This window comes from Camelus ferus, chromosome 32 (assembly GCF_009834535.1).
Source record: "Camelus ferus isolate YT-003-E chromosome 32, BCGSAC_Cfer_1.0, whole genome shotgun sequence".
NCBI classification, from domain to species: Eukaryota; Metazoa; Chordata; class Mammalia; order Artiodactyla; family Camelidae; genus Camelus; species Camelus ferus.
In genome coordinates, this window is record NC_045727.1 from 9,504,883 (window position 1) to 9,525,462 (window position 20,580).

At 48.1% G+C, this 20,580-nt stretch overlaps 1 long non-coding RNA gene and 1 other non-coding gene across 2 annotated transcripts in view; one reads left to right on the forward strand and one right to left on the reverse strand.

Annotated features, from left to right (window-relative positions):
* The window catches only part of LOC106731190, a 59,992-nt gene extending 40,100 nt beyond the window's left edge, over positions 1–19,892 (reverse strand). Inside the window, exons 1-3 of the long non-coding RNA XR_004316706.1 lie at positions 19,669–19,892; positions 17,618–17,774; positions 13,317–13,466 (exon numbers count right to left, since the gene is read on the reverse strand). This is a non-coding gene — a long non-coding RNA (uncharacterized LOC106731190). The remainder of the gene's footprint in view (positions 1–13,316; positions 13,467–17,617; positions 17,775–19,668) is intronic.
* Positions 2,207–2,336, forward strand: LOC116661042. Its single transcript, XR_004316806.1, has one exon. It is a non-coding gene; the product is annotated as a small nucleolar RNA SNORA18 (small nucleolar RNA).
* Positions 19,893–20,580: the final 688 nt, after the last annotated feature.

Here is a 20,580-nt window from a genome sequence, read left to right on the forward strand (position 1 = left end):
TCTGTTACTTAGTGTTGTGATCTCTCATAAGTTCAGGGTGGCGTGTGAGCCTAATCTCAGAGAGATCACAGTAAGTTGTTTTCTCTTTGTCTGGCTGGTAACTAAAAAATGGAAGTAAACATTGCAAGGATTTCCTACTATTTGCATTCCAGAGACTTTAGTAAAGAAAACATCCATTTCTGGAGATAAACTTCAGAATTTTTATTATATTTCCATTTGCAAAGAATTCCGATAGCAAACACATTGTGGGGAATACTAAAAATTATGAATACAGGGTCAGAAATATTACTTAAGTCTTTTCAGAAAAAGGTACAATGAATAAGTGACTAGTCAGAGTGTCTACAGTTCACTCTATCCTTTGTGATTGCCATGAACGTGTAAGGCTATCAGCAGAGAGGAACAGGAAACTCTGACACAGAAAAGTATCTCAAGGGCTCTGGAGATGAACTGGGATACAATGAGTGGCCTTCTGAAGCACTATATGTAAAAAATGTTTAATATACAAAAATACTATTTATTAAGTTATCTTTTAAGAACTATCAGAAACAGGTGGCCAAATCCACAAATAGCCAAACATCCCTTTTTCACACATAATTAGACCTCATAAGCAGGAGCATTTCATTCAGTTCAGTCATCTCAGCATTCGAAGGTCATAAGCATCTTCTATAGGGAGAGACGAAGCTGAAGATAACACCGGGAAGAACTTGCCTTGATTCTAAAAGAAATTTTCATGCTCAAACAGGCAAGGATCACTTGAAAAAGCTAAAAACATAATCCTGCAAAAAATTTAAAAAATATATATATATATATACACATATATAAATGACCATTTTTCAGTCACTGGACATCAGGCAGTACAGGACTAGGACTCCTGAGTAATGAGAAACAAATGAGAATGAGCCTGACCACTGCCCTGACTCACTGCTTAAAGTGCGTTTCCAGCCCCAGTACAGGAAGGGGGAACCCAGATAGAGCCTGGTGGCCTCCCTTAATTGAGGAGGTGCTTTTGTGAGTCTATGGAGTCCAAGGCACCTAGAACTCACCGAGCAAAGTCCTGCAGAGGAGATGGTGCTACAGAGAAAAAGTTTCAAAAATCTGCAACCCAGTACTAATCAGTGCACAGGAATGAAGAAACTACCGAAAATCAAAGAAAGAACCACCTAAAAGGAGCAGAAGGAACAATTCCTGGAGCTCACGCAGGGCCAGAAACATCCCCCCCACCCCCGCCAGAGTACAACACCTCACAGTCCCCAGAACATTGTATGACGCACTAAGGAGGTTACTGCCCCAGGAGGGGAGCAAAATGAGCCCTGAACTAAAGGTTTCTCTGGTGTAGCGCTAACAGAGTTTAAAAGAAAGCTTCAAAAATATCGAACTGTCTCCAAATGACTTAACTGCATCCCAGAACAAAGCTTAAGGATATTGAGAAGAACATAAAAATAGCTGGCACCCAATAAAGTAAAGTTCGTATTGTTTGACTTCTAATAAAAATTACCAGGAATGCAAAGAAAGAAAAAAACATAGCACCCATACTGTGGACTGAATGATTGTGTCTCCCCAATATTCCTGTTAAAGCCTTAATCGCCAATGTGACAGTATTTGGACCTTTGGGGAAGTAATTAGTATTAAATGAGGTCCTAAATGTAAGGCCCTAATCTGATGGAACTGGGATCCTTCTAAGAGGACAAGGAGACATTAGAACTTGTGTGCTCTGTCTCTCTCTGTCTCTCTCTCTCTCTGTCTCTGTCTCTCTCCCCACATGCACAGACTGAGGAAAGGCCACGGGAAACCAAATTCTGCCAGAACTTTATTTAACCTGGACTTCTAGCATCCAGAACTGTGAGAAAATAAATTTCTTGTTTAAGCCACCCAGTCAACATTATTTTATTAGGACCGTTAGAGGTAAGGTAGCCATAATAAGCAGAAAAATGAATCAATAGAAACAGAACTAAAAACAAATGTATGGTTACCGGTAGTGGGAAGGGATAAATTGGGACTTCAAGATTTGCAGATACTACTACACATAAAAGAGATAAAAAGCAAGTTTATACTGTGCAGCAGAGGGAACTATATTCAATGACTTGTAGTGACCTATAATGAAAGAGAACATGAATATGAATCTATGTGTGTATACAGATGACTGACCTATTCCGCTGCACACCAGACATTAGTGCAACATTGTAAACTGACTATACTTCAAGTTTTTAAAAAGGAACACTTGATGGGGCTTTTTGTGTAGACCTAAACCGTTGGAAATGCCTCACAGGGTAACTATGTGGTTTCCTTTCCTCACAGAACTACGTCTTAGATCTGTGGGAAAGAACTACAAGACAGAGCTGCTAAATAAACTATGAGAAACCTAACAAGCTCTTGTATCTTAGGTGCTGGCACATCCCAACAATCAGTACTGCTCCAGGGTGTGATAAGCGTAGGAGTCAGTATGATTTGAACTCAATGCATGTTCAGAGAGTGTCTCAAATTCAGAACCAGGCAGATCTATCTTCCCTGACCCCAAATATGTTAATAGTCCTAAAGTAAACTGGCTGAGGAAACTGGATCCCAAAGATTACAGGTGAGGAGTTTCTGAAGTGTGTCCATGTTCCACGGGAGATGAAAGAAGGCCAATTTTTGAAAGAATTATGAACTGACTGACGTGACAACTGCTGACTGAGCAAAAATTCTTTTCTAAAGGGCTTTCCTGAAGATTACGACTCAAACATTGGAGGAGCAAAGGTGATGGGGTGATGGGCAATGGAAGGAATCAGAACATGTGAAATTCTTAAAAAGAGTATTGACTTAAATAATTTTGCCTGTGTTACACAATTCTTTACACTTAAAGAAAAGAAACTGAACTGGAAATAGCATGTATGGCTTTACACTAAAAAATTATTCAAAAGGGACCCTGAACAGCTATTATAACCATATTCCATATGTTACTGATAGAAAAATATTAACCATGCCAAGTAAACACATAGAACATATAAGAAAAATTCAAAGCAAACCTCTAGAGGTGAAAAATACAGTATCTAAGATGAAAAATTCACAGGATGGTATCAACAGCAGATTAGAAACTGCAGGAAAAAATACTGATAAATTTGATGGCATGATAATAGAAACATACCCAAAAGGAAACGCAAAGAAAGAAAACTAAATAACAGCACGACAGCGAGCTGTGTGGTAACTGCAGGCAGACTAATACATGTAGAACTGGAGCACCTGGAGAAAGTAGGGGTAATAAATAAAACGTTTGAAGAAAGAATGGCCTCAGTGCCGTACTGCGCAAGGCAATATACAGATTCAATACAGTCCCCATCAAATTACCAATGACATTTTTCACAGAGCTGGAACAAGAAACGTTAAACCTTGTATGGAAACACAAAAGACCCCAAATAGTCAAAACAATCTTGAAAAAGAACAGAATTGGGGGAATCATGCTCCCTGACTTCAGACTATACTACAAAGCTACAGCAATCAACAGTATGGTACTGGCACAAAAACAGACACATAGACCAATGAAACAGCATAGAAAGTCCAGAAATAAACCCACCCACTTATGGTCAATTAATCCACGACAAAGGAGGCAAGAATATACAATGGAGAAAAGACAGTCTTTTCAATAAGTGGTGCTGGGGAAACTGGACAGCTACCTGTAAAAGACTGAAATTAGAACATTCTCTTCCACCATGTACAAAAATAAACTCAAAATGGATAAAAGACCTCAAAGTAACACCAGATACTGTAAAACTCCTAGAGCAAAAAATAGGCACAACACTCGCGGACGTACATTACAGAAAGACATTTTTTGAACCAGCTCCTGGAGTATTGGAAATAAAAGCAAAAACAAACAGATGGGATCTAATTGAACTTCAAAGCTTTTGCACAACTAAGGACACCATCAACAAAACGAAAAGACAACCTACAAAATGGGAGAAAATCTTTGCAAATGATGTGACTGAGACTAATTTCCAAAATCTACAAATAGCTCATATATCTTAATATCAAAGAAACAAGCAACCCAATCCAAAAACGGGCAGAAGACCTAAACAAGCAGTTCTCCAAGGAAGACATACAAACAGCCACCAGACACATGACAAAATGCTCAGCATCGCTACTTGTCAGAGAAACGCACAGCAAAACTACAACGTGATATCACTTAACACCAGCTGGAATGGCCACCATTGAGAAGTCTGCAGATGACAGATGCTGGAGAGGCTGTGGAGAGAAGGGAACCCTTCCACACTGTTGGTGGAGTCTAGATTGGTGCAGCCACTATGGAGGACAGTACAGAGGTTCCTTAAAAAAAGGAAAATAGACCTACCATGGGATCCAGCAATCCCAATGCTGGGCATGTATCTGGAGAAAAATAAAATTCAAAAAGACACATGCACCCCAATGCTCACAGCAGCAATATTTACGACAGCCAAGACATGGAAACACCCCAAATGTCCACTGACAGATGACCGGATAAAGAAGATGTGGTACGTATATACAATGGAACACTACTCAGCCACACAAAAAGAAAATAATGCCATCTGCAGCCAGACGGACGGACCTGAAGACTGTCATTCTAAGTGAAGTGGGCTGGAAAGAGAAAGAAAAATGCCATACGACATCATTTATATGAGGAATCTAAAAAATAATATCAATAATAATAAGGCCACCAATGTACTAATTATCATTTTGACTTCTTGAACATGTGTAAGCACACCTGACCGTCCTTTATGACTGGATTACCATATTCTGTTGATTCTTATTTTGTAGTTGGCTTTATTCCTTTAATAACTATGTAAGTTTAAAAACCTAATCTCTTCTCAGAATCAGTAAGTAGTACATGTAAACTAAAAAAAAGTACAGTATACTGTATCTATGTATCTGCATGCAATATAATGTGTGTGTGCAGTCGAACTGTAGTAACTCTACCTAATAAAACTGGAAAAGGAGGGAAGAAAAAAAAAAAACCATACAGATCAACGAAACAGAATAGAGAGCCCAGACATAAACCCACAAACATTCAGTCAATTCATCTTCGACAAAGAAGGCAAGAACATACAGTGGAGTAAAGACAGTCTCTTCAGCAAAGCATGTAGGGAAAACTGGACAGCTGCATGTAAATCAATGAAGTCAGAATACTCCCTCACACCCTACACAGAAATGAATTCAAAATGGCTTCAAGACTTAAACATAAGACAACACACTATACACCTCTTAGAAGAAAACATAGGGAAAACATTATATTACATACATCTCAGCAGTGTTGTCCTAGGGCAGTCTACTCCAGAAATAGAAATAAAAACACAAATAAACAAACAAATGAATTTATCAGCTTTTGCACAGCAAAGAAAACCATAAGCAAAACAGAAGGACAACCTACGAGAAGGGAGAAAATATTTGCAAAAGATGACACTGACAAGGGGTTAATTTCCAGAATACAGAAACAGCTCATACAACTGAATAACCAAACAACAACTCAATCCAAAAATGGACAGAAAATCTAAACCAGCATTTCTCCAATGAAGACATACAAATGTCCACCAGGCACATGAAAAAAGGCTCAAGGTTGCTAATTATCAAACAAATACAAGTCAAAACTACAATGAGGTATCATCTCACACCAGTCAGAAAGGCCTTCATTCGAAAGTCCACAAAGGATAAATGCTGGAGAGGCTGTGGAGAAAAGGAAGCCTCCTACACTGTTGGTGGAAATGTAGTTTTGTGCAGCCACTGTGGAAAGCAGGAGGGAGATTCCTCAAAAGACTAAAAACACACTTGTCAAAAGCTTTTGATCTCGGGAGCAGGCCAACAAGCTCCCAAAGGCCCAGGCCTCGCCCGTTATTCTGCCCCAGCTCGCCTGTGTCCCACAGGGTCTGGGGCGGCCTCCGCTCCCAGGGCAGGTCCACCTACGCGGGAAGGCCACGGCCTGAGGGCCAGTCCAGCGCCCTCCCATCTCCCAGGGCTGCTCCAACTTTCCCAAACCCCTGTATCAGTGGCGGCCAAGAAAGACGTGGGGTTCAGTGACTGCTAAACAACTGGGGCGGCGGGCCTGGGACCTGCCTTAAGGCCCTAACGGGACGCGCGGCCGGGACCTCACCCACGCACCCTTCCCTGTGCGCCTCCCCAGCTGCACAGCCCAGGCCTCACCTGCCGACTCCTCGACCTGCTCGCCCTGACCAGCGCCCCCTTACCTGCTTGGCGACAGCAGCAGAAGCGACAGCAAGCGGCTGGTGGCCCAGGCCCCAGGTGCATTCCTCCTCTGGGAGCTGGTTCAGGAGCACCCGGCTCCCGCCCAGCGTCCACATGCTCTGCGCGCGCTCCCGCGTCCGCGCACGTGCGCGTCGGTGCGCTCCCCTCCCCCTCCCGCCCTCCGCGTGGACACCAGTCTTGGGCTCCTGCAGTAGGGTCCCTGCGACTGGGGCCTGGCGGTGGGGCGATGGGGCGGGCCCACCTCGCGGCCAGGGCCAGCCAGGCCCCCAACCCCAACGACCCCACCCTGCCACTCACAGGGTCCCGGCACCCAAGTAGAATCACCACAGGTTCAGGCCAGGCCACACACCCCAAGGCCCACCACCCCCAGGCCCACACCCCCTGCTCGCCACCCCCAACTCAGTCACTGCCTCCCCAGCCCCGGCCAGGCCTGGTCCCCAAATGATCGCACAAAGACAAGCCTCCTTCTCCTCACACCGAAGTCCCCGCCCCCAGACTGTGCCCCACTAGGTCCTAAGCTACAGCCCCCACAAATCAAGCTGACCTCTCATGCCTCACCCCAGGTCCGCCACCTTACAGAGATAGTCCCCTCACCCTTCACCCCGGGATTACCCCCATCCCTCAGCCGGGTCCCCCTACTCCAAGCGGCCCTCAACTGGGTCACTTCCACTCCTAGCGACCCCCTCACCCCTCAGCCTGTCCCCCTTCACCGTGGGATCCCCAACAACTGTAGTGCACCCCTAACCCAGCTGCCCCCCTCACCTTTCACCTAACGGGGGCGGGGCCGTCCGGGCTCCGATCACCAGGGTGTCAACCGCCAGACAGGGATCCCAGGCAGCTTGCGGGCACACAGCCTTGTGTCCCAGGCTCCCGGGCCTGGGGGGTGGGGCTAGAGGCCGTTCCAAATCCTGCCTGGGCGCCCTGCCCCACTCCCGTCCCCTCTAACCCCCACGTCCAGTGTCTCGTCTGAGCCCATGGGTCAGGGTGGTCCCGGGCTGCACACCGCTCGCCAGTGGGCTCTGTGTGGTTGATGGTGCTGCCGGGTGGGAGGGTGCAGCCCGACCCAGGGATGGACAGCAGGAAGCAGCAGCGACGGCAGCGGGCGGAGGAGGCTGCCCTGGGAGAGCCAGTCGACTTGCTACCATCTCCCCCGCTGCCTGGCATGGAGCAGCCTCTGCTACCCCAGCTTCCTGGAAAGAATCCCTCCCTGTCAGCCTGCTCCTGGGAGGCAGGCGCGATGTGGTCAGGGAGGCGAAGCGGCAGCGGCGGTGGCCGTAGCGGCGGATGCGACGGCTGGACTGGGGCTGCCCCACCCGACAGCAGGCATTTGCTTCCATTTCCTGCTGTCTCTACTCACACTTCAAGAAGCCCGCCTCCCAGGAGCAGGCTGACCCCTACCCTGCGTCCCAGGAACCTGGGGCGGTAGACGGCGCCACCAGGCCAGGCTGCAGGGGAGGTGGGAGCAAGCCCACCAAGAACATCTGGGGCAAGGCCTTCTTTCCTCACAGCTGCTGCGGCCACCACCGATGACTCGACCCCTGACCACACCCCGCAGGCCTCCCAGGAGCAAGCTAACCACCAAATGCGTGTCCCTCTAACGGGGGGAAGAAGATGCCCCAGTCCAGCCAGGGCTAAGGGGACATGGGGACAAATCCAGGGGCTCACACCTGGCAGTCCCCCTTCCGCCTCAGCAGCCACTACTCCCTGACCAAACTGCGAAAGGATCCCGAAATCGCTGACCTGGGGATGTGCCTCCATTCGACCTGGGGCAGCAGACACCGCCCCCAGGGCAGGGCACAAGGAGTTGGGAGCAAATTCACAGGCTCACACAGGGTACCTCCCTTATCCCGCTTCCACAGCTGCCACAACTGCCTGCACCCCAGCTCCCTCACTGGACCAGCCGGGGCTCCAGGGAGCAGTAAGACCTAAAGATGAACCTGGGGCAGCAGAGGCCGCCCCCAGGTCAAACTGCAGATGAGATGTGAGCAAATGACTGGCTGGCAAGGGGTAGCCCCCTCCTCCTCCCGCCACCGCTACTGCTGCTGCCATCCTCCCAGCCCCCTGACCACACCGAGCCCCTGGCCTTACCAAAGTCAAATTGAGGAAAAATATCTTAACATAATAAAAACCATTTATAACATCCCTACAGCCACCATAATAACCTACAATGAAAAGCTGAAAGCCTGTCTGCTAAAATCTGCAACAACACAAGGATGCCCACTCTCACCACTTCTGTTCAATATACTTTGGAAGTCCTAGTAGAGCAATTAGACAAGAAAAAGATATAAAAGACATCCAAATTGGAAGACAAGAGGTAAAATTGTCACTATATGTGCATGACATAATACTATATGCGGAAAATCCTAAAGGGGACGCACAAAAATGACTAGAGCTAATAAAAGAATGCAGCAACATAGCAGAATACAACATCAACATACAGAAATCAGTGGCTTTTCGATAAATGAAAGTAATAATCCCTTTTAAAATTGCATCCAAAAAATTAAGACTCAGGAATAAATCTGACGTAGGAAGTGAAAGGCTTATATGCGGAGACCTAGAAAACACTGACTAAGGAAATTAAAAGATTACCTAGAGAAATGCAAAGATAGCCCAGGTTCTTGCATTGGAAAAATTAATATTATGAAAATGGCCATACTACCCAGAGCAAACTACAGATTCTTAGCAAATCACCCAGGACATTTTTCACAAAATTAGGACATATCATCTTAAACTTCATACAAAATCACTAAAGACCCAGAATGACCAAAGCATTACTGAAGAAAAAGAATGAAGCAGAAGGAATAACCTCCCCGACTTGAGACACTACTACAGAGCTACAATCAAACCAGCATGACATTGGTACAAAAACAGACCTACAGATCAATGGAACAGAATAGAGAGCCCAGAAATAAACCCACAAACATTCGGTCAATTCATCTTGGACAAAGGAGGCAAGAACATGCCATGGAGTGAAGACGACTTTAGCTTCAGCGAATGGTGTAGGCAAAACTGGACAGCTGCACGCATATCAATGAAGTTAGAATACTCCCGCACATCATACACAAAAACAAATGCAAAATGGTTTAAAGACTCAAGTAGAAGACAACACAATACAAGTCTCTTAGAAGAAAATATAAGCAAAACATTATTTCACATACTTCTCAGCAATATTTTCCTACAGCACTCTACCCAAGCAATAGAAATAAAAGTAAAAATAAACAAACGGGACCTAACTGAACTTACAAGCTTCTCCACAGCAAATGAAACCATAAGCAAAATTAAATGACAACCTACAGGATGGGAGAAAGTATTTGACAAAGGCTGATTTTCCCGAATATAGAAACAGCTCATGCGATATAATAACAAAACACAAAGAACCCAATCCAAAAATGGGCAGAAGATCCAAACATGCATTGCTCCAATGAAGACATACAAATGGTCAGTAGGCACATGGAAAAATGCTCAGTATCTCTAATTATCAGAGAAACGCAAATCAAACCTCTAATGAGGTATCACCTCAAGCTCATCAGAATGGCCATCATAAATGATAAACGCTGGAGAGAGTGTGGAGAAAAAGGAAGCCTCCTACACTGTTGCTAGGAAATGTAGTTTGGTGAAGCCATGATGGAAAACAGTATGCAAATTCCTCAAAAAACTAAAAACAGACTTACCACATGAACCAGCAATGCCACTTCTGGGTATATATCTGGAGGGAACTCCAGTGTGAAAACAAACCTCCACCCTAATGTTCACAGCACCACACTATACAACAGCCAAGACATGGAACCAACCTAAATATAGCAACAGATGACTGGTAAAGAAATTGGGGTAGTTTTATACAGTGGAATACTACGCTGCCATGAAAAAGAATAAAATGCTATTTGCAGCAATGTGGATGGACCTAGAGAACATCATTCTAAATGAAGCAAGCCAAAAAGAGAAAAATACCATATGATATCACTCATATGTGGAATCTAAACAAAAAAAAAAAAAAGAAAAAGGAAAAAGAAAGAAAAAGGACACTATGAACTCATCTACAATACAGAAACAGTCTTGTACATAGTAAACAATCTCATGGTTACCAGGCAAAGGGGGTGGAAAGGGATACATTTCGGAGTTTGAGATTTACATATGGTAGCCGCTATATATATATAATATATATATATATAATATAGAGAGAAAGAGAGGGAGACTGACTTAAAAATTTTTTTCTTCTGTGTAGCACAGAGACCTACCTAAGTTCAATATCTAGTAATATCCTATAACGGAAACACCACTACAGCCAACGCCTTAGGGAGCAAGAGAAGAAAGGGAAGGAGAGTCAGTTACCCTAGGCTAGAACCCAGTCCTTTGGAAGTCCTTGCTCGTGCCCAAACAGTGCCCGCTGAGAGCACTGCACCTTCCTCTAAGGAGCAGGCTGCCCTGAGGACGTGCCTCCAGGGAACCTGGGGCAGCAGAGGCCACCCCCAGTCCAGGCCATGGGGGAGATGGGAGCAAATCCACAGGCTGGCACAGGGCAGCCCCTCTTCTCCCGCCCTCGCAGCTGCCACCACTGCAGTCTTCCCCTCTCCCTGATCAAATCGTACAGGCCTCCAGGAAACAGGCTGACCTAAACAGGTGAGTCCTGCAACCCTGGGGCAGCAGACGCTGCCACAAGGCCAGGCCCCTGGGGAGATGGGGATAAATGCAAGAGCTTGCACAGGGCAGCCTCACTCCCGCCCTCACCGCCCCTGCTCCCTGACCACACTATGCCAGCCTCCTCGGAGCAGAATGACCTACAGACTTGGATCCAATGATCCTGGGGCAGCTAGGCCACCCCAAAGCCAGGCCACAGGGGGTGATAGGAGCAAATGACTGGCTGGCCAAGGGGTAGCCCCTCTCCTCCCACCACCACTACTGCTGCTGCCATTTTCCCAGGCCTCTGAACACACTAAGCCCCTGGTCTTACTAAACTGGGTATAGAGGGAACATATCTCAACATGATAAAAGCTATTTATGACAAACCTACAGCCAGCATCATACTCTACACTGAGAAGCTGAAAGCCTGTCTACTAACATCTGGAACAAGACAAGGTTGCCCACTCTCACCACTTCTATGCAATACAGTATTGGAAGTCCTAGTAGAGCAATTAGACAACAAAAAGAAATAAAAGAGATCCAAACTGGAAGAGAAGAGGTAAAGCTGTCACTATATGTGGATGACATAATACTGTATGTGGAAAACCCTAAAGGCTCCCCACAAAAATAACTTGAGCTAATAAAAGAATTCAACTAGGTAGCAGGACACAACATCAACATACAGAAACCAGTGGCATTTATTACACAAATGTAATAATCTCTTTTAAAACTGCTTTCAAAAAAATAAAAAAACTTCGGAATAAATCTGACCCAGGAAATGAAAGACTTACATGGGGAGACCTACAAAACACTGATGAAAGAAATTAAAGAAGACATAAAGAAATGGAAAGATAGCCCAGATCCTTGCATTGGAAGAATTAATTTTGTTAAAATGGCCATACTGCCCAGAGCAACCTACAGATTCCTATCAAATCACTCAGGACATTTTTCACAAAACTAGAACAAATCATCCTAAAACTTACACGGAATCACAAAAGACCCAGAATTACCAAAGCATTATTGGAGAAAATGAACGAAGCAGGAAGGATAACCCTCCCAGACTTCACACGCTACTACAGAGCTGCAATCAAACCAGCACGGTCTTGGTACAAAAACAGACCTACGCATCGATGGAACAGGATAGAGCCCAGATATAAACCCACGAACTTTCACTCAAATTATCTTTGACAAAGGAGACAAGAACATATAATGGAGTGTGAACAGTCTCTTCAGCAGATGGTGTAGGAAAACTGGACAGCTGCATGCAAATCAATGATGTTCGAATACCCCTCACACCATACGCAAAAATAAGTTCAAAATGGCTTAAAGACTTAAATATGACAAGACACTAAGTCTCTCATTAGAAAACATAAACAAAACATTATCTCACATACTTCTCAGTAACCTTCTTCTAGGGCAGTCTACCCAAGCTACATAAATAAAAGCAAAAATAAACAAACAAATACATATATACTTCTCTTCAGATTTTTCCCATTATATGTCATTACAAGAAGTTGAATATAGCTCCCTGTGCTCTACAGTAGGACCTTATTGTTTATGTATTTTATATAGAGTCATGTGTATCTGTTAATCCCAAACTCCTAATTTATCCCTCTCCCACCCCGTGCCCTTTGGTAACCATGTTTTGTTTTCTGTGTGCAGCAGGCATTTTTAGAAGTAGATCCCGGTGAGTTATAGGCCTCGTACATTTAAAATTCTGGTAGACATTTCCAAATGGCTCTTCAAAAAAGACCATACAAATTTACACATCCACCAACAACATTTGGAAGTGCCTTGCCAACACTGTACATTATCAACCTTTTCCATTTTCGACAATCTGAGAGGTCAGATTCTCACCATTGCTTTAATTTGCCTTCCTTTTGTTAGGATTGAGGTTGGGTATCTCTCTGCCTCCCCCTCCCAGAACACAAACACATTCTCATTCACTGGAAAATACACATACAGAAAAAACAAATTTCTACTGTATAGCACAGGGAACTATATTCAATATTTTGTAATAAGCTATAATGAAAAAATACGAAAAGGAATATACATATGTACATGTATGACTGAAGCATTAGGCTGTGCACCAGAAACTGACAACACTGTGAACTGGTTATATTTCAGTTACAATTTTTTAATTAAAAAAAGAAAATACACATACAGAAAGGTGCACAAAGCTTTATTTTATGTGTGTGCATCTATTAATGAAGATACAAAGCAAACACTTGGACAGCACATGGAATGTGACCAGCACCCCAAAGCACACCCTGCCCCCAAGCTTCTCCCTGATCACAGACCCTCCCTCCCACAGAGGTAACCACTATCTTGTGATGAGTATTTCATGCTTTTCTTTATGGTTTTATCATCTGAATATGCGTACCCAAATAATAGTCTATTTTGGCCTATATTTGAATTTTCTATGGATGGAATCATATTACACACGTCCTTTGGGGCTGGACTTCTTTTGCCCCACGTTAGGTTTTTGAGATTCATACCCTGTTGCATGGTGATCGGGTGTCATTTCACACGACTAAAAATCATTTCAAATTCTCTCTCTATACTGGGGGCTGGGGGTCTTCTCTCAGAGTCTCTCTCTCTCCTCCTGGTGAAATGTTTCATTGGTGTTGTAAAATCTCCCCACGTTTCTAGGAAGAAAGAGCAAGAAGGTGGGAAGAGGTTTGGGAATTGGGAAGAAGCTGAGGCTCAGAGAAGCCACAAGCCAGCAGGTGCCAGCCCAGATTCACATCCACGACTGACACCAGAGTCCAGGCTCACTGCCCCATCCCAAAGAGATGAAGCAGCTCCAAACAGACCAGGGGCATCCAGGGTGACCCAGGCTCCGTACAGGGCACATCCCAGACAGTGAGGACTGTAGGGATGCAGAAGAGACTGAGTTCAGGGAAGGCTTCCTGGAGGGGGTAGCAGTTGACCTTTGCTCTGACCCTTCTTCTTCCCCAAGGCCCCTGAGCCCCTAGCCCAGGGGGGGGGGGGCTCCAGATGCTCTCACCTCTGGACAGTGTCTTCCTGGGAATGACTTGTCTGCCTGGCCCCAGATGGGTCCTGAGAAAGGTTAGAAGCTGGAGGCCATGGGCCTGTGCTGGGCTCCTGGGAACCCTGTCGTGACTTACCCTCTGCCCTCCCCTTGCAGACACAGCCCTGGACTGTGACCTGAACTGTGAAGTCAGGCAGGTTAGGGGCTTTGTGGACAAGGCAGGGGGTTTCTGGCTGGGCCCAGAAAGGGGGATGGAGTTTGGAGCTGCTCTAGGCTGGGTTAAGAGGGATGAGGCCCCTCAGGTATCCCCCTGCCTCCCGGCTGATGCCAAGGTCGGGGGGGGCAAAGAGGAGCCAGGCATGGCTGGGGGCCTTTCACTGGGAGAAAAACCATCACCAAGAACTTTCAGTCACATTGGTGCCCAAACCTTCCTTTGAAGGGAATCCTTCTGGATTTTCAATCTAGTCTGGGGGCAGCAAACATTTCTCCAAGAGCAAGCTAGTAAGTATTTCAGGCTTTGAGAGCCATGCTGTCTCCGCTGAATGACTTGGTTCTGCCACTGTGGGATGAGAGCTGCAGGCAACACGGAAACAAAGGGATGTGACAGTGTCCCAATAAAACTCCACTTAGAAAAACAGGCAGTGGCTGGGCCAAATGTGGCCCTTGGCCAGTAGTATGTCAAGCCCCTGATGTAGGTGAAAAGGGAAGCCTACCAAGGATGAAACTACGAGCTCTGGGCTGGACTGTGGTGGCACTTGGAGCGTTGGGAGCTCAGAGAAGGGTCAGGATGGGTTTTGTGAGCAAGGACTCACTTGAAGTCTACTTGAGCTGGGCTCCAGAGCGATGCCAGAGGGAGGTCATTCCAGGTGCGGGGACAGCAAGGACCAAGGTCTGGAGGGAGGAATGGATCTTACAGTCAGGAAATGGCCTATGGAAAGAGGATGCTGGCTGCAGACATAACATGGACATCCATGAAAGACAGCCATGTAGTTGGACTTGACGGTGTGGGCACTAGGGAGCCATTTCCATTTTTTGAGCAGGAGTGGACCTATCCTCAGAGGGTGGTGTGAGGATGAAGAGATGGGGCTTGGAGGCTGGCCAGGGGGACACGGGGGAGGGAGGTGCTGGTCTGGTCTGAGACCCCACCACAAGCTCTCCTTTGCCATTGGCAGCGGCAGTGGGTTTGGGGGCCTGGTGGGTAAAGCCATCCTGATGGTGAACTGTGACAGGGACCATCTGAACTGTGATGACCAGGACAACTATGTCCATCATGTCCACTGCCTGCAAGGTGAGGGGGTGACGGGGCAGCTCATGTCCCTGGACTTCCAGGGTCACTGCTCAGCTATCCTGCAGGGATTCCAACCCACATGAGCGGCTATGAAGGCAGAGCTTGTAGCCAGAGTTTCAGCTCCTGATACACCAAGATGTTCCTTCAAACCTGCCTCAGGCTGGCAGCTGGCCCTCCCCACACTCCCAGTGCCAGCGGGCACACACACCACGCAGAGCTCTGGACATGAGCAGACTCCCCTTTCTCCCCCACTAGGGGAGTGGAGAATGCTGACATGACTTAGCACCTACTGTGACTGGGACCCTTTCCCAGAGCTCCCTGAACATTCAAGCCAGAGGGTGGCATCTCCCCACTTCAGAGGGGAGGATGCTGAGGCCCAGAGGGCCGGAGGCCCCCTGGAGGCACTCAGCCAGTCTGCAGCAGATCCAAGCTTTCCTATTCCAGCACCAAATCCGGCCTCCTCCCAGGGTGCTCTAAGTTCCTTGGCCCTAAGGATGACAGGGATTGAGGAGGGTGGTCACAGGGGTCCCCAGTTCCCCTCCCCCCAATTTTGGTCAAGATCCAGGTAATCACCTTAGGTGAACATCACTGCTGGGGCTTGAAATGGGGAGGCTAATAACTGCAGGATTTAGGGGCTCCCGGGACTGAGAGGTGTGTGGCCCCTACAAGATCCTGAACCTTCTGGCTGAGATGAGGACATCAGAGCCAGAGAACTGAGGGATCCACACCAGGAGGGTATGTCCATGTGGAGAGCTGGGGGTCAAAGGGCTTTGATGTATCTGCTTGGAGCTGTTTTCTCAGCACCCGCATCTTCAGCCTCACCTCTGGCAGGTTTGGGTGCCAGCGTGTCACATGGTTCTGTCTTTCATCCTCATAGACTGTAATCAATCCTATGGAACTGTTATCATCCCCATTCTACAGCTGAGGAAACTGAGGCCTAGCGAGATGTAACTTTTCCAGGGATGTGCCCACCTGGTGGTTCTGAATCCCAGCGCAGGCTGTCTGACTCCTGAGCTCTGCACTGACTCCCTCTACTAACAGGAACTGGTGGTCCTTGGGCAGCTCCTGTGGGATCAGTTTTCTATGTGGATTGTTTCAGAGCTCCACACCCATCCTCTGAGGTAGGGACCTATGTGGTCCCCATTTTGCAGGTGAAGAAACTGAGGCAGCTCAGAAAGGTGAAGGGCCTTGGTCAAGGTCACAGAACCCACATCTCCTGAGCTCAAGTTGAGGCTTATCTGAATCGCAGCTTGAAGAGAGAATCCCTAAAGCCTGCCCCGTCCAAACCCCTCATCTTATGGCTGGTGAAATGGAGCCTCAAGGGGAGCGGAGGCTCGCCCAGGCCCCACAGTGGTCGTCGGCAGCAATGGGACGCAGGTCTCCATGGAGTCCCTCACACAGAGTTCCCATTTTACAGATGGGCCAATTGAGGCATGGAAAAATAAATGGCACAGAGAAGGCTAAAGGAAGAGCCAGGGTGGTAAACCCAACTTTAGCGCACAGAGATTCCTGAGGTCTCCTCCCCTCCCTGCCAGATCCCCCAAGACCTGTTCGGGGGCAGGGCTCCTGGCTTCAGCCAGCTTGACCCTGGGCCCGTCTCTCTACAATTCCAGATTTTCTGCCATTCCAGCCCTGAGCCCCTGCCCCTGGCCTGTGCGGTGCTCTGCCTCACCTGTGTTGGTAAGTTGGGGGTCTCAGCCAAGGGCGGTGTGATGTTGGTGGAGTTAAATATAGACCAAAGGAACAAATAGAGACCCAGGACGTAGACCCAGGCTCATGTGATTATCGGGTGACACTCAATGAACTTGGAGCCCCACGTAACACCATACTCAAAAATAAATTTCTCTAGCGGTTCCCAGTGAGGGGAGAGAGGGGGCAGTGTAGGGGGAGGAGGTTAAGAGATACAAACTATTAGGTGTAAAGTAAGCTTCAAGGACGTGCAAAGAATTCTGTCTTGGCCATGGTTTGAGCATAAACTCACAACATGGCCCAGTCTCTGTGCCAAGCGCTGAGCACTGTGTGCTTTCATTGTGTGTTGCTGCTTTAAAAGTGCATCTGTATTTTACCAATGAGCAATGAAGGGGGCCATGCCTCAGCCTGGGGTGCTGTCACAGTGACTCTTGGCCCAGAGCAGTGGGACCAGATGCCCTCCCAGGTCTCCACCCCTTGCGATTCTAAGCCCTGAGCCTGAGCCCCAACCAGCATCCCTGACAAGGCAGGAGGCAGAATGTTCAATACAGTGCTTTGTAAAATGCTTTGGACATAAACCAAGTTGAGAGCAAAGGCCCCTTGCTGACTCCATCAAAAGAGGGGCTCAGACCCTCTCCTAGCCCATCAGATAAGGTGTGGGACTCCAAGCACCACAGGTCCCCAGCCTGGGCTCTCAGATGAGGTGCCGGCTTCTGAAAGCTGGCCCACAGAAGTCAGAAAATCAGAGGGCCACAACGACCCAGGCCTCCCCAGTCCTGGCCCCACTTGTTTTCGGTTTCTCCAGCTACTGCCTCCACAAGCCTTACTTTTGGCCTGGACGTAGAACACAGGATTGGTCCACAACCCATTGCAGAGTGAGAGAGGTGGCCTGGATCCGGGCCGTGTAGCTCCCCTGGTGAGCCGGCTTAGCCTGGCCCCTGCACACTTCCTGTGCTCCTGTCAGGACACACATCCCCGCCAATCCTGGGGAAATAAAACACATGTGTCAGTTTCCCACAAACATGTGAGTAACAGGCGACTTCCCACCTAACAGTGACCCCGATTTGCAGTAAAAGGGGAAAAACCAAGCCTTACACCGTGGCAGCCCTCTAACTCAGCACACCCAAGTTAACCAAACCTTATCTTTTTAATCAAAGAGTTCCAGAAAGATTAAATCATCAAGCCGAATCTAGTCTAGACTGAAAAATCATTTTCTGCAACACAGGAGTGCCTTGAGGGCGAGAATAAGCCAGCTCCTGGCACACTCTGAGAATCCCTCAAGGAGCGTGGAACAGGTAGAAGGGTCTAAATCCTCACGGACTTATCTCCTCATTTTATTGTTTAAGGTCCTAAGCTAACCAGGAGGTGCTCCATGTCACAGCCTAACTTCCGCTGTCGCCTGTGACGGAAGCGCACCTGGATACGGGCCACTGCCCCGTCTCACCTCGACGTGTGGTCCATGTTTTATCTCTTACATTAGAATCGCTCCACAGGGATTCCCAGGTTCTGGCCACTTTAAACTGAAGGAGCTCTCAGGCCTTGGCCCCCAGGTCACCGGTCCAGGAATGTCATCTGCTCCTTCTGTGCAACAACTGAAACACGTGATAAAGCTGGATTCTGGCCCTCAGGGAGGGACAAAGAAACACCGGGCTAACCTAAGAGTACCCCTTGCTCCTAGCACGCAGGACTGCGGGCAGTGGCCGTGTCAACGCCTCCTGACCGGCCGCGTGCCCACAGCAGGGGTTTTGGAATTGGAGGACTCTAGTGACCTGTCAGTCTAGTGACCCAGCAATCTAGTCTCCCCTGCCCCAACCCTCCTGTCCCTTCAAAGGAAAGCCTACTATCAAGTATAGGAGGAAAATCTCAGCCACCTGAGTCCCTTCTCTCTGATACTTGGCTTCTACATGATGCCATCAAAGCCAAGCAGCATCTAAACGGTGCTGACAGAGCAGAAGAAGCCACCCCCGGCCGCCAGGCCGGGACACGGGCCCCTTGCACTCTGCTTCCACACACGGCAGATGTGATTTCTGTGCAGGCACAAAGGACCGTCCACGAGCCCGCCTGCAGGAAGCTGCTGGGAAGCTGTCCATCAGCCACTCCTCCAGCTGCCGGTGAGGCTGGGGTTCTCGCTCCCTTGCTTTTGCTGCTTAAACCAATACACCAAGTGGTGAGCAAAAGTCACTGCAAGTTCCAGCTGGGAAAGGCTCTGAGAAATCAGCTGGGCTGCATCTCTCTTGGGAGGGGAGGAGACGGAGGCCGGGGAGGCTGGCAGCTGCACGCAGGTGCCAGAACAGTGCCAAGGAGGCCCCACTCCCAGGCTGCAGTCACTCTGTGCTCTGCATACCTGCCAATTCCACAGGGAAGTGGATGGGGCAGTTACCCATCCTTAAAGGTGGGTGGGTGGCTGGCTGAGCCACAGGCAGCTTCTAACTTATAAGGGGAAGGTGAAGACCAAACAAGGAGGACCAAAGGCTGCTCCAGGAGCTGACCTGGAGGATTGCTCTGATCGCACTAATAGAGACAGCTAACTGGGGACTCTGCTGCATCTCTGAGAACTCAGGAGGGACCTGGCAAACTCCCTGTGCACAAATGAGGGTAAGAGGGCCGTGGGAATGTTCAACGTGAACCAACCAGGAGGAAAAGAGCCGACCCTGAATCGAGCTCCCTGCTCTTGAGCACTCTGTGTGGAGAGAATGGGAGCGGGGAGTCGTGTCACTATGAAAGAACTCTACCCCTCAGGCTGCTGGGCCACCAAGCTGGTGCAGATGATCACCTGTTCCTTAATAAACAAGACTGAGACTAAGGTGTCTGTAATTCACGATCCTCTCCCCTCTGTGGTGAGTGAGCTGGCAATGGTGAGAGCTGGATCACACCATACCTGCAGGCATGGTTCTCTCAAAGACAAAGTTGGAGGTGCTGCAGCCCAGCTTCTCAGCCTTGTGGTTACAGATGTGGATACTGATGCGGTACAAAACGAAAGGGTACAGAGGTTAGAGATTACAGTTCTCTCCTTGTCCACTTTGCTTTCAAAGAAACGGTACTCCATCTCGAGCTCTTCTGGGCCTGTGGTGTTGTAGGTGTCCACCGCGGTGGTGTTCCTGTTTCAGCTGGATATGGTGGTGCTGGTGGCCTGCATGACCTTCCTCTGCTTCCTTTTGGGTCTGCAAGGAAGAGAGAAACTTGGCTTATACATGAGGGCCTCCCCCTCTTGTCTCTTCTATGACTTAGGTTAGAGTAAGAGAAAGAAAAGAAAAATCTTAACCTTGGAGTAAAAGGAGCTAATCAGGTGCATTGGATGAGAACCAACAAATAACACAGGGATTCCCTTCCTTGTTTTTTACTATGCTTTCTCTGCACTGCAAACCTCAGACTCACCATGCAAACTGCCTCCCAGCTAGAAGTGGTTTCTTAATGGTTCCCGGAGGCAAACTAACGCCCCAGCCCCTGGCTCAGCAGCACCATGGCTGCTGCATCAGAATGTCAGTGCCATCTGCTCCACAGATCGATGGTGTTGGGTGCAGGCCCAGGGAGGTGGGCAGAGGGGGCTCATAGGCCTGTGGTGGTGGCTTTTCTGACCCCCTGTGACTGTGGAATAAAAGGAAAGATGCCAGCAGCCAGCACTTACTTGGACCCCCAGGTCCCTCCTCTTCTGAGAGGGGACTGTCTATGTCACAGCCCTGGAGGTCTTTTCCAGCCTGGCCCTGCCTCCCACTCAGCGGTGACCACCTGTGGCCTCCCCAAGGCCCTGCCCGTGACAGGGGCAGCATCCCTGACATGGGTCTCAGTAGAG